The sequence below is a fragment of the Pan paniscus genome, chromosome 9 (assembly GCF_029289425.2).
Source record: "Pan paniscus chromosome 9, NHGRI_mPanPan1-v2.0_pri, whole genome shotgun sequence".
NCBI classification, from domain to species: domain Eukaryota; kingdom Metazoa; phylum Chordata; class Mammalia; order Primates; family Hominidae; genus Pan; species Pan paniscus.
The window spans coordinates 70,696,146-70,706,791 of NC_073258.2; the positions used below are offsets into that span (position 1 = coordinate 70,696,146).

The 10,646-nt window shown below is 49.6% G+C and overlaps 1 pseudogene; it reads right to left on the minus strand.

The window, feature by feature from the left end:
- Nucleotides 1-2,399: 2,399 nt before the first annotated feature.
- LOC100973609 (dnaJ homolog subfamily B member 6-like) lies at nucleotides 2,400-7,960 on the minus strand (annotated as a pseudogene).
- Nucleotides 7,961-10,646: the final 2,686 nt, after the last annotated feature.

Consider the following 10,646-nt stretch of genomic DNA (forward strand, 5'->3'; position numbering starts at 1 on the left):
GGAATTATGGGAGCTACAATTCAAGATGAGATTTGGGTGGGGACACAGCCAAGCCACATCAGGGAGCTTGCCTGCCTGGTAAGCATGGGGGAGAGGGGTCAGACGGAGCCACAGCTCTGTAGCCTTAGGAGGTCAGTAAATGCAGAGAGCAGCATGCGGAACAGAGGAGGAGGTGACTGGGGCCGAGAGGCACCCACATGGCGTGGAGCACACTTGGGGGCGAGGGGTGATCAGAGGTCCTGCAGGTGGAGGAGCAGCTGCTAGATGTGCCAAGAGCAGGTCGAGGATCCCAGGGAGGGGCCGGCCTGGCTGGGTGGGTTCCACAGGGCTGGGGAAGGAGAGTGCAGAGGACAACGCCTAATGCTGCAGGAGAGAGGGGCAAGTGTGGAGGCGTGTTCTGGGGCCGGGCACAGGCAGGAGCCAGGACAGAGAGGGGGCCAAGCGTCTGGGCCCAGGGGCAGGAGTCAAGGGGTGAGGAGGGGCCGTGCATACAGGCTCTCTTTGGAGGAGAGGAGGCACAATGGGAAAGAATCTTCTAGAAGGTTCTACAGACCAGAGGTTAAGCCACTTGTCCAAGATCATATTGCAAGAAAGGGGTTCTGTATGGATTGGACCTCATGCCTCAAGGCCAGGGGCTAGAAAACCTGGGCTTACCCTGAGGGCTGCGGAGTGAAGCCTGTGGAGGCATGGCGGCCGCCTCCTTCTCTCTCTGCTCTGGCCTCCAGGCCCGCCTCACCTCCACCTGTCCTGACCACCACAGAGATCCTGCTGAGCACAGACCCATGGCAAACCTGTGGCAGGAACTGGCGACCTCCAGCTAGGAATGGCTGTGGGGGGCCCTGGATCTGGCCACCTGTGACTATGCCTGGCATTGCTGGTCTCTGCCCTGGAGGCCCCTTCCCTGGGTCACTGGTACTAACCTGGGTCCTGTCAGGGACCCCCTGAACCGAGGGGCTGCTGCCTCAAGGGTGCCCCTCCGTCCTTGGGCCACATGTCCACTATGGCCAGTTGGCCTCTGGTTACACCCTTGTCTCCTCACGAGGCCATGGGGACCTCGATGACTGCCCCCCACCTGGGCTGGGTGCTGGCCTGGCCCTCAGAGGCGCTTCACTAAGTGCTTGCTGGGCAGGTGAGAGCCGCAGCGCATCTCCCAGGTGTAGAAGGCAGAGCGTGTCTGGGTGGGAGGTCAGCCCTGCCCGCTTCCGTTTGTCAACCTGGGGCTAGGTCTCCTTGCTCCTGGCAGGACCTCCGACATCCTCGCCATCCACGGAGGCAGAGATGGGGCAAATAGCTCTGGTGTTGGTGTTCCCCAGCATCAGCCAGGCCTGGAGGGATGGGGCAGACCCCAGCTTAGGGGTGGAAGGTTTTGGGGGGTCCACCAGGTGAGGCTACTTATACCACTCACATCCTATAGATATGGACCAAGTGGGTCCCTTCTGTACCACGTGCACAGAGGTTCTGGGGCTTTGTTTTTTGTGGGTTTTTGTTGTTGCTATTGTTGTTGTTTTGTTTTGTTTTTGTTTGTTTTGAGACAGGGTCTGGCTCTGTCACCCAGGCTGTAGTGCAGTGGCACAATCACATCCCATTGCAGCCTCAACCTCCTGGCCTCATGTGATCCTCCTGTCTCAGCCTCCTGAGTAGCTGGGACTGGTCACCTTATTTGTGACATGACCAGTGAGCCTGGGTGGGATCCTCTCTATCAGTGCACCTGCCTCTCAGGACTGTGCTTATGATTCCCTTGGGAAACGTCTATCTCTACATTGAGAGGAAGACCCTCAATGCATCCGTATACAACAGACAGGACCTCTCACCTAATACTTAGATGACAGCTTAACCAGGGAACATCACCACCTCCCCCCAAAAACAAAACATACACACACTTTAGTCACAGGTAAACCCAGCTCAAGAGGGGCCCCCAGTCCTGGCCACTGAATAGGGACAAGGAGGCCTGGCTTGACCCCATCTCTGCGCTGTGGTCAGCCCACTCTCTTGGGTCCCTCATCCCCTTGTCTGTTCCTTGAACTGTGAGCGGCTTTGTGGTTTGGGGGTCTTATATGTTGCTCTGTGATTGAAAGTGATTTGTTTTGGCTGAAAGTAATTTGTTTTCCAGGCTAATTTGATTATCCCCAGGGGGGCTTCCTACCTGGGGCCCCAGGCTGCCCGCTATTACCATCAATTACCATAAAGACCCTCTTCAAAGGGCAGGACCCCTGAGGTTGGCCCATTAAGGCAGGGCTGAGCCCCTGCGGGCCAGCAATAAACTTTCTGATGTTAAATGATGGCTGAAGTGTCAGACGCAGGTGATGGGGAGCTGGGGCCAGGGCCACTGTGGCTTATGAGGGTGAGATGCCTACTCATTGAAAACCGGGTCTCTGTGGGGTTTCTGAGTCAGCCCTGGAGTAACAGACAAGGTCCATCTACGCTTTCCTATATGAGGCTCCCAAAATGGGCAGGCCCTTGGAAACTCTTTCCCAAATCTTGTCAACAGCCCAAGAGGCAGGGGTGATTTGTGCCCATTTTACGGGTAAGGAAACTGAGGCTCAGAGAGGTGAGGGGACCTGCCCAGGCCACTCAGAGAGAAGGTGGAAGATTACAGGATAGTGAGGTAGGCCCAAGTACCAACCACTCCACCCAGAGACCCCCTAGATGTGACAGTTGTTAGGCACGTGCCCAATCTCTTCAGCCTCAGAGTGTTTGGTTCTGAGGTTGGGCTTGTGAGCACCTCCCAAGAGGAATCAGCCCCATGACTCACTGGCCAGGTCTAACAGCCCCAGTACCTTGCACAAATGACTGGGCTCCGTGGGGCATCCGAAGCCAGAACAGGAGACGAGTCTGTCGAGCAGTTGGGCCTCCTTTAAGCAGATATTTCAGGAGCGGCAGGATCCTGAGGGCTGTGCTGTGATCCCACACACGTGGGCAGGGCCACGGCAGGCATCTGAGTGCGAGGAGTAGCTGAGACTTCACTGGCAAACAGCTGGTGTCCAACTTTGCCAACTGGGTCCCATCCCCTGCGGGTGCAGTGTCATAAGCCTGGTGACACCCTCTGTGTTTTCTCCCAGCTCTTCCCAAGGGAGTCAGTGGATCTCTGGAAACATTCTGTGGGTGCCTAAAGCCTTGACCTGGGGGCCAGTGAACCATATAAACATTACAAATCCTAGGAAAGAAAAGGAAGAAGGGAAGAACAGGAGAGAAAAAGAGAGAAGGAAAGAAAGGAGAGGGAAAGAGGGAAAGAAAAGAAAGAAGAGAGAAAGGAGAGAAAGAAAAGAAGAGAGAAAGGAAATAAAGAAAAGATAGAAAAAAGAAGGAAGGAAGGAGGAAAAAAGGAAGGAAAGAGAGAAGAGAGAAAGAAAGAAAGAAAAAGAAAGAAAGAAGGAAAGAAAGAAAGAAAAGAAAGAAAAAGAAAGAAAGAAGGAAAGAAAGAAAGAAAGAAGGAAAGAAAGAAAGAAAGGAAGAAAGAGAGAGAGGCCTCTTTCTCCCCACCCCCTGCAGCCAGAGTCCATCTTCCACTACAGCAGTGAATGTTTGGTTGGAGCCAAGAGAGGAAGAATAAGGACTTTCATAGATGCTCTGGTGGCTGGAAATGCAGTGAAGGAATGCAGGAGACAGGATGACCTTTTACAGAAAAAATTCTCCTTTCTCAGCCGGCCCAAGGCTCTGCTGGCTTTTCCTGCGGCTTTCCCAGGGATTCCCTGTGAACCACTTCCTTTCACCCCAGTTGGAATATCTGGGAGGAAAAACCTGTCGGGGGACCCTTGGCTGGGGTTTGTGCCAGGGACCCTCTCAGGTCTTCCTTGAAGATGAAATGTGTCAGCATCCAGCATCAGTGTCCTGCCCAGGCTGTGGATTTCCTCCTGGCAGGTCCAGACCTAGCTCTGCTGCCCACCCACCTCTTCCCACCAAAAGGAGAGTTCATTATGGGGGTGGGGGGTGTAGATGGAGCATAAGCAAGTTGGCCATGGGCTGGGGAGAGGCTACATATAGTTAGTGATCGTATCTGGGGCAGTATGAGATTCATGGTTTGCTTTGATTTTATGACCAAACTTTTGGGGTATTTATAGGATGGCTAATGTTTTCCATGATCTCTTATTACATGGTAAGCCACTTCAAAACTTAGGGGCTTAAAACATCCACCATTTTATTTTTCTTATAATTCTGCAGTTTGGGCAGGGCTCAGCAGGGATGGCTCATCTTGGATCCATGTGGTGGGCTGGGTCACTCCCATGGGTACATTCAGCTGGGAGCGTGGTTGTGATTGAAAGTTCCAAGATGGCTTCATCCACATGCCAGGTGCCTTGGCTGGGCTGGCTGGACAGGCTGGGGGCTGGCTGGGCATTCTCATTCTTAATCATTCGTTCATTCATTCATTCTCTCTCTCTCTCTCTCTCTCTCTCTGTTCTCCTGCATGGTCTTTTGCTACATAGTCTTTTCAGCATGGTAGCTGGACCTTTTTACCTGATGGCTTGGGTCTGCAAGAGAGAGATAGCAGAAGCTGGCACAGGTGAAGCTGCACCCTCCTCCCCAGAAACAACTCCTAGGTATATACACCCTAGAAAAATGTGTGTGCTGGAGCCAGTGTTGTTGGGAATGGCAGCAGCAACAACAATAACAAGAAAAGATCTGAACATCCCCAACAGGAGAATGGTCACATGGTTTGTGCTATAGTCATGTGGTGGATTGCTAGGCAGTGGTGAAAACTGAATTTCTAGGCTGGGCGTGGTGGCTCATGCCTGTAATCCCAGCACTTCAGGAGGCCAAGGCAGGTGGATCACTTGAAGTCAGGAGTTTGAGACCAGACTGGGCAACATGGTGAAGCCCCGTCTCTACTGAAAAGCACAAAAATTAGCCGGGTGTGGTGGTGCGCACCTGTAGTCCCAACTACTCAGGAGGCTGAGGCAGGAGAATTGCTTGAACCCGAGTAGGTGGAGGTTGCAGTGAGCAGAGATCGCACCACTGCACTCCAGCCTGGACAACAGAGCAAGACTTCTTCTCAAAAAAAAAAAAAGAAAAAAGAAAAAAAGAAAAAGAAAAAGAAAAAAAAAAAAGAAAAAGAAAAAAGAATTTTTAGCCATTGGTAGGGATGAATCTCCCACACAAGATAGGAAGTGAAAAAAGGAAGTCTCCAGGCCGGGTGCAGTGGCTCACACCTGTAATCCTAGCACTTTGGGAGGCCGAGGCGGGTGGATCATGAGGTCAGGAGATCGAGACCATCCTGGCTAACACGGTGAAACCCCGTCTCTACTAAAAATACAAAAAATTAGCCGGGCGTGGTGATGGGCGCCTGTAGTCCCAGCTACTCGGGAGGCTGAGGCAGGAGAGTGGTGTGAACCCAGCATGTGGAGCTTGCAGTGAGCCGAGATCGCGCCACTGCACTCCAGCTGGAGCCACAGAGCGAGACTCTGTCTCAAAAAAAAAAGGGAAGCCTCCAAATGCAGAAAAATGGTTACCTCTGGGGAGAGAGGGCACACTGGGCACCAAACTGTTGGTGATAGGTGATATTGTATTCATGAAGCTTGGTGGTGGGTTTATGTGTGTTTGCTTTGTTGGTGTTTTTTACACATTTTGCAGGCGTGACATGCGCAATTTTTTTTTAACAGATCCCACTCAGGAAAGAATACACCAAACACATTTGCATTTCTTTTCTTTTTCTTTCTTTTTTTTTTTTTAAGCAAATGACAAAGACCCAGTTTACCAGCTTTACTTTTTTTTTTTTTTTTTTTTGAGACAGAGTCTCACTCTGTCACCCAAGTGGGAGTGCAGTGGCACAATCTCGGCTCACTGCAAGCTCCGCCTCCTGGGTTCACACCATTCTCCTGCCTCAGCCTCCGGAGTAGCTGGGACTACAGGTGCCTGTTACCACACCCGGCTAATTTTTTGTACTTTTAGTAGAGATGGGGTTTCACCATGTTAGCCAGGATGGTCTCGATCTCCTGACCTTGTGATACACCCACCTTGGCCTCCCAAAGTGTTGGGATTACAAGCGTGAGCCACTGTGCCTGTAAAGCCACCAGCTTTACTTTTTTAAACCTAAGCTTAATATTACATATTTAAACACTTAAACAATTGTTTAAGTTGCCAGCATTCATGCACAACTAGAAAACATCCTTAATTTATATTAAACCAGAAATGTATTACCATTAATGCATTAATATCTTTCACTACTAAATACTAAAAAAAAATCGAAATTATTTCTGTAGAAGATTCGTCCTGGCAGTGTTAACTTCACAGCAGGCCGACACTATGTGACTCACATTTCAGACGCTGTGGAAAAGCAGATCCATGCTGGTGTTAGTGTTAGTGTTAATTGTCCTACACTAAAGAATCAAGGCTCACCTTGCAGTACGTTTGATAAAAAAGCAAAGTGCATGCAGAGATTTACACCAATTAAAAAAAATATATGGGCTGGGCATGGTGGCTCACACCTGTAATCCCAGCACTTTGGAAGGCCGAGGCAAGTGGGTCACCTGAAGTCAGGAGTTCAAGACCAACCTGGCCAACATTGTGAAACCCTGTCTCTACTAAAAGTACAACAATTAGCCGGGTGTGGTGGCACATGCCTGTAATCCCATCTACTCCAGAGGCTGAGGCAGGAGAATCGCTTGAACCTGGGAGGTGGAGGTTGCAGTGAGCCAGGATCGTGCCATTGCACTCCAGCCTGGGTGACAGAGTGAGACTCCATCTTAAAAAAAAAAAAAAAGACAAACAAAACCAAAAACAAACCAAAAAACCACAACAAAACAATGGTCCTATTATGTGGCCCCAACAATCAACTCAAAAGTCTATGACAAATAGAGGCTCCAGTGAGCTGTTTATAAATACTTTACATTAGGTACAATTATACTGAAAGTTGAGTTCATTTGAAATCTTCAAAAAAAAGTTCCCGTTAATCCTCCAGTGGCACTTGTTTTAGTTTAACATTTCTGTTAAAAGCGTGCGTTGAATTACTCGTTATCCAAACACAGTAGCTGCTCCTTACCATGGATTGTTAAGGACTTTAACCGGCTGTCTTCTTCAACTTCTACTCTTTCTTGACCATTCTCAACAGTTCTCTTTGTAGTCATTTTTCTGCCATTAACCATTTTAGCAGAAGTTGATATTGATTTGAAGTTGCCCATCCCACTAACACCAAATGATGTGGAAGAGAATGAAGTGAGGCCTCCATGAGCCAGGGACCTAAATGAAGTAAATACTGCATCAAAAGAAGAAAATCCACTTCCAAAAGATGGAAATCCACTGAATGCGGAGAAGAACGACCCCGTCCCTCAGCATCTGCTTCCTTGGGAACCCCTTTGATTCCCAAAAATGTCCTCAAAAAGGTTTTCAAAGAAGTCAAATGAGAATGGATGCCTTCCACCAAAAAATTCCCTGAAGACATCATCTGGGTCACAAAATGTGAAGCCAAACTCAAACGGACTCTCAAAATGATTTCCACCTCTTCCTCCACCATTTCATCCTTCTTTGCCTTATTTGTCATAGTTGTCCTGTTTCTTAGCATCTGACAGCACCTCATACGCCTCCACTACTTGTTTGAATTTTCTCTCTGCTTCTTCTTTGTTCTCAGGATTTTTATCTAGGTGTCACTTCAGTGCCAGTTTCTGATATGCCTTTTTACTATCCTTGGGTGAGGCGCATCTCTGCATGCCTAGAACATCATAGTAATCCACCATGTTTTAAGCAATTGTTGGAATATGTCTAAGAACAGAGGCAGCCGGTGACAGGATGCAGGGGAGGCGGGGTGGTGGCCTGGATCTCCTGTCAGCTCCAGCACTGCTGTGCTTGCAATGTTTTGTATGTGTGGAAATGTCAGATTCTGTCACCCATGAACAGATTCCGGTTGTGCTGACGCACACATCTGCCTGCACACACCTTCACATACAGGTTTGCTCATGATGCACCCACACGTGAGCACTCCTACAACACACTCAGGGATCTGCTGTAGGGCCCTGGTGGGTGTCTGGGACACTGCCCCCTCCAGAACTCAGGCCTGCCCATTGGCCCCTGAGGTGTCTCTGGGGCTCTAATCTTTAGGCTGGTCTCCCAGGAGAAGATGCGAGGCTCTGGGTGGGCTGCTGACATGGGCTCTGGGTTGGAAGCCTTTGTGGCTCAATGTTGGCCCTTAGTGCCTGCATGAAGGAGCCCCGGTGAGACATGGAGAGGCCTTAGACAAATGAAATTACAGGGGAGCTGCTGGGCATGTGGCCAGATCAGGCTCCCAGCTCCCAGGCAGCTGGCCCCAGAGGCAAGTCCAGACAGCAAAGCCACCTGTTAGGTAGGCTTTTGCCTGGCAGCATCCTCAAGAACACCTTGCCCTCTGACACACAGTGGTAGCCAGCCCCCCAAAGGCTTCCAATGGGCTACTCTCTGGTATCCCATTGGAATACCAGAGAATACCAGTGCCCGTGTAGAGTTCCCTCCCTCATTGTTTCAGGGTTGCTCTCTAGGACCAGTAGAATGTGGTAAAGTGGCAGAGTATGACACCCAAGACATTACCACTTGCACCTGGCTCTTTCTTGGATCACATGCTCTGGGGGAAGCCAGCTGCCATGTTGGGAGGACACCCAAGCAGCCCTATGGAAAGTCTGAGTGGTGAGGAACTGAGGCCTCCTGCCCACAGACATGTGAGTGAGGCACCTTGAAAGTGGATGCTCCAGCCCCAGTCAAGCCATCAGATGAGACTACAGCCCTAGCTGACATCTTGATTTCAACATGAGAGGTCTTGAGCCAAAAACATCCAGTTAAGCTGCTCCCACATATCTGATACAGAGCTATAATACTATGTGAGATAATAAAGGTCCATTGTTGTTTTCAGCCTCCAAATGTTGGGGAAATGTACTGTGTAACAGTAGATAACTAATATAGGCCAGGCGTGGTGGCTCACGCCTGTAATCCCAGCACTTTGGGAGGCCAAGGCAGATGGATCACCTGAGGTCAGGAGTTCGAGACCAACCTGGCCAATATGGCAAAACCCCGTCTCTACTAAAAATACAAAAATTAGCCAGGCATGGTGGCACATGCCTGTAGTCTCAGCTACTCAGGAGGCTGAGGCAGGAGAATCACTTGAACTTGGGAGGCAGAGGTTGCAGTGTGCTAAGATCGCACCATTGCACTCCAGACTGGGCCACAGAGTGAGAATTCGTCTCAAAAATAAATAAATAAATAAACAAATAAACTAACATAGACACCCTTCCCATTTACTGAACACTTATGTGTGAATGCTTTACATCCTGACCTAGTCTCATCATCACAGAATTCATGGAGGTGGATATAATGTCCCCCATTTCATAAAGAGACAGAGGTTCATGGAGGATCAGTGACTTGTCAAAGTCCTACAGCTAGGAAGGGGCTCAGAGCCACATTCCAAACCAAGGTCTGCCTTTCCCTTATGCATCGCTTCTTCCTTTTTCAATTGCTTTGGAGACAGAGGGAGCTGCTCATCTACAGAGGTCACTGTGGGCCTAAGTGTCTGGTGAGACATTTCAGTGGCTCAGAGAATTCTTTTTTTGTTTTTGAGATGGAGTTTTGCTCTTGTCGCCCAGGCTGGAGTGCAGTGGTGCTATCTTGGCTCACTGCAACCTCCGCCTCCTGGGTTCAAGCCATCCTCCTGCCTCAGCCTCCTGAGTAGCTGGGATTACAGGTGTACGTCACCATACCCAGATAATTTTTGTCATTTTTGGTAGAGACTGGGTTTCACCATGTTGGCCAGGCTGGTCTTGAACTCCTGACCTCAGGTGATCTGCCCACCTCGGCCTCCCAAAGTGCTGGGATTACAGGCGTGAGGCATCGCACCCGGCCACAGGGAATTCTTTAGAGTAACAACTACAAGAACAATGACTTGTATTTGGTGTTAATTTCCCAAGGCTGCTATAATAAACAACGGCAAACTTGATAGCTTGAAAGATCAGAAATGTATTGTCTCACAGTTCCGGAGGCCAGAAATTTCAAAATCAGGGAGTCAGCATGGCCCTGCTCCCTCTGAAGGCTCCAGGGAAGGACACTTGCTGCCCTTTCCACATTCTGGTGTCTCCAGACATTCCTTGGCTTATGGCTGCATCACTCCAGCCTCAGCCTCCAGCTTCACAGGGCCTCCTGAATATCTATATCTTCCCCTTGTCTGTCTGTCTCTCTCTCTCTCTCTTTTTTTTTTCTGAGACAGAGTTTCACTCTTGTTGCCCAGACTGGAGTGTAATGGCTTGATCTCAGCTCACTGCAACCTCTGCCTCCCGGGTTCAAGTGATTCTCCTGCCTCAGCTTCCCGAGTAGCTGGGATTACAGGTGCATGCCACCACACCCCACTACTTTTTTTGTCTTTTTAGTAGAGATGGAGTTTCATCATATTAGCCAGGCTAGTCTCAAACTCCTGACCTCAGAGGATCCACCCGCCGTGGCCTCCCAAAGTGCTGGGATTACAGGCGTGAGCCACTGCACCCGGCCATCTCTCATAAGAATACCAATCACTGGATTTAGGGCCCATCCTAAAGACTCAGGATGATCTCATCTTGAGTCTTACCTGAATTACATCTGTAGAGATCCTTCTCCCAAATAAGTTCACCTTGTGAGGTTCCAGGCAGACATACATTTTGTGGGGACACAATTCAACTCAGTACATATTTCTTCAGAGTACTGTCATTTATTACAAAATGCCTATGCTT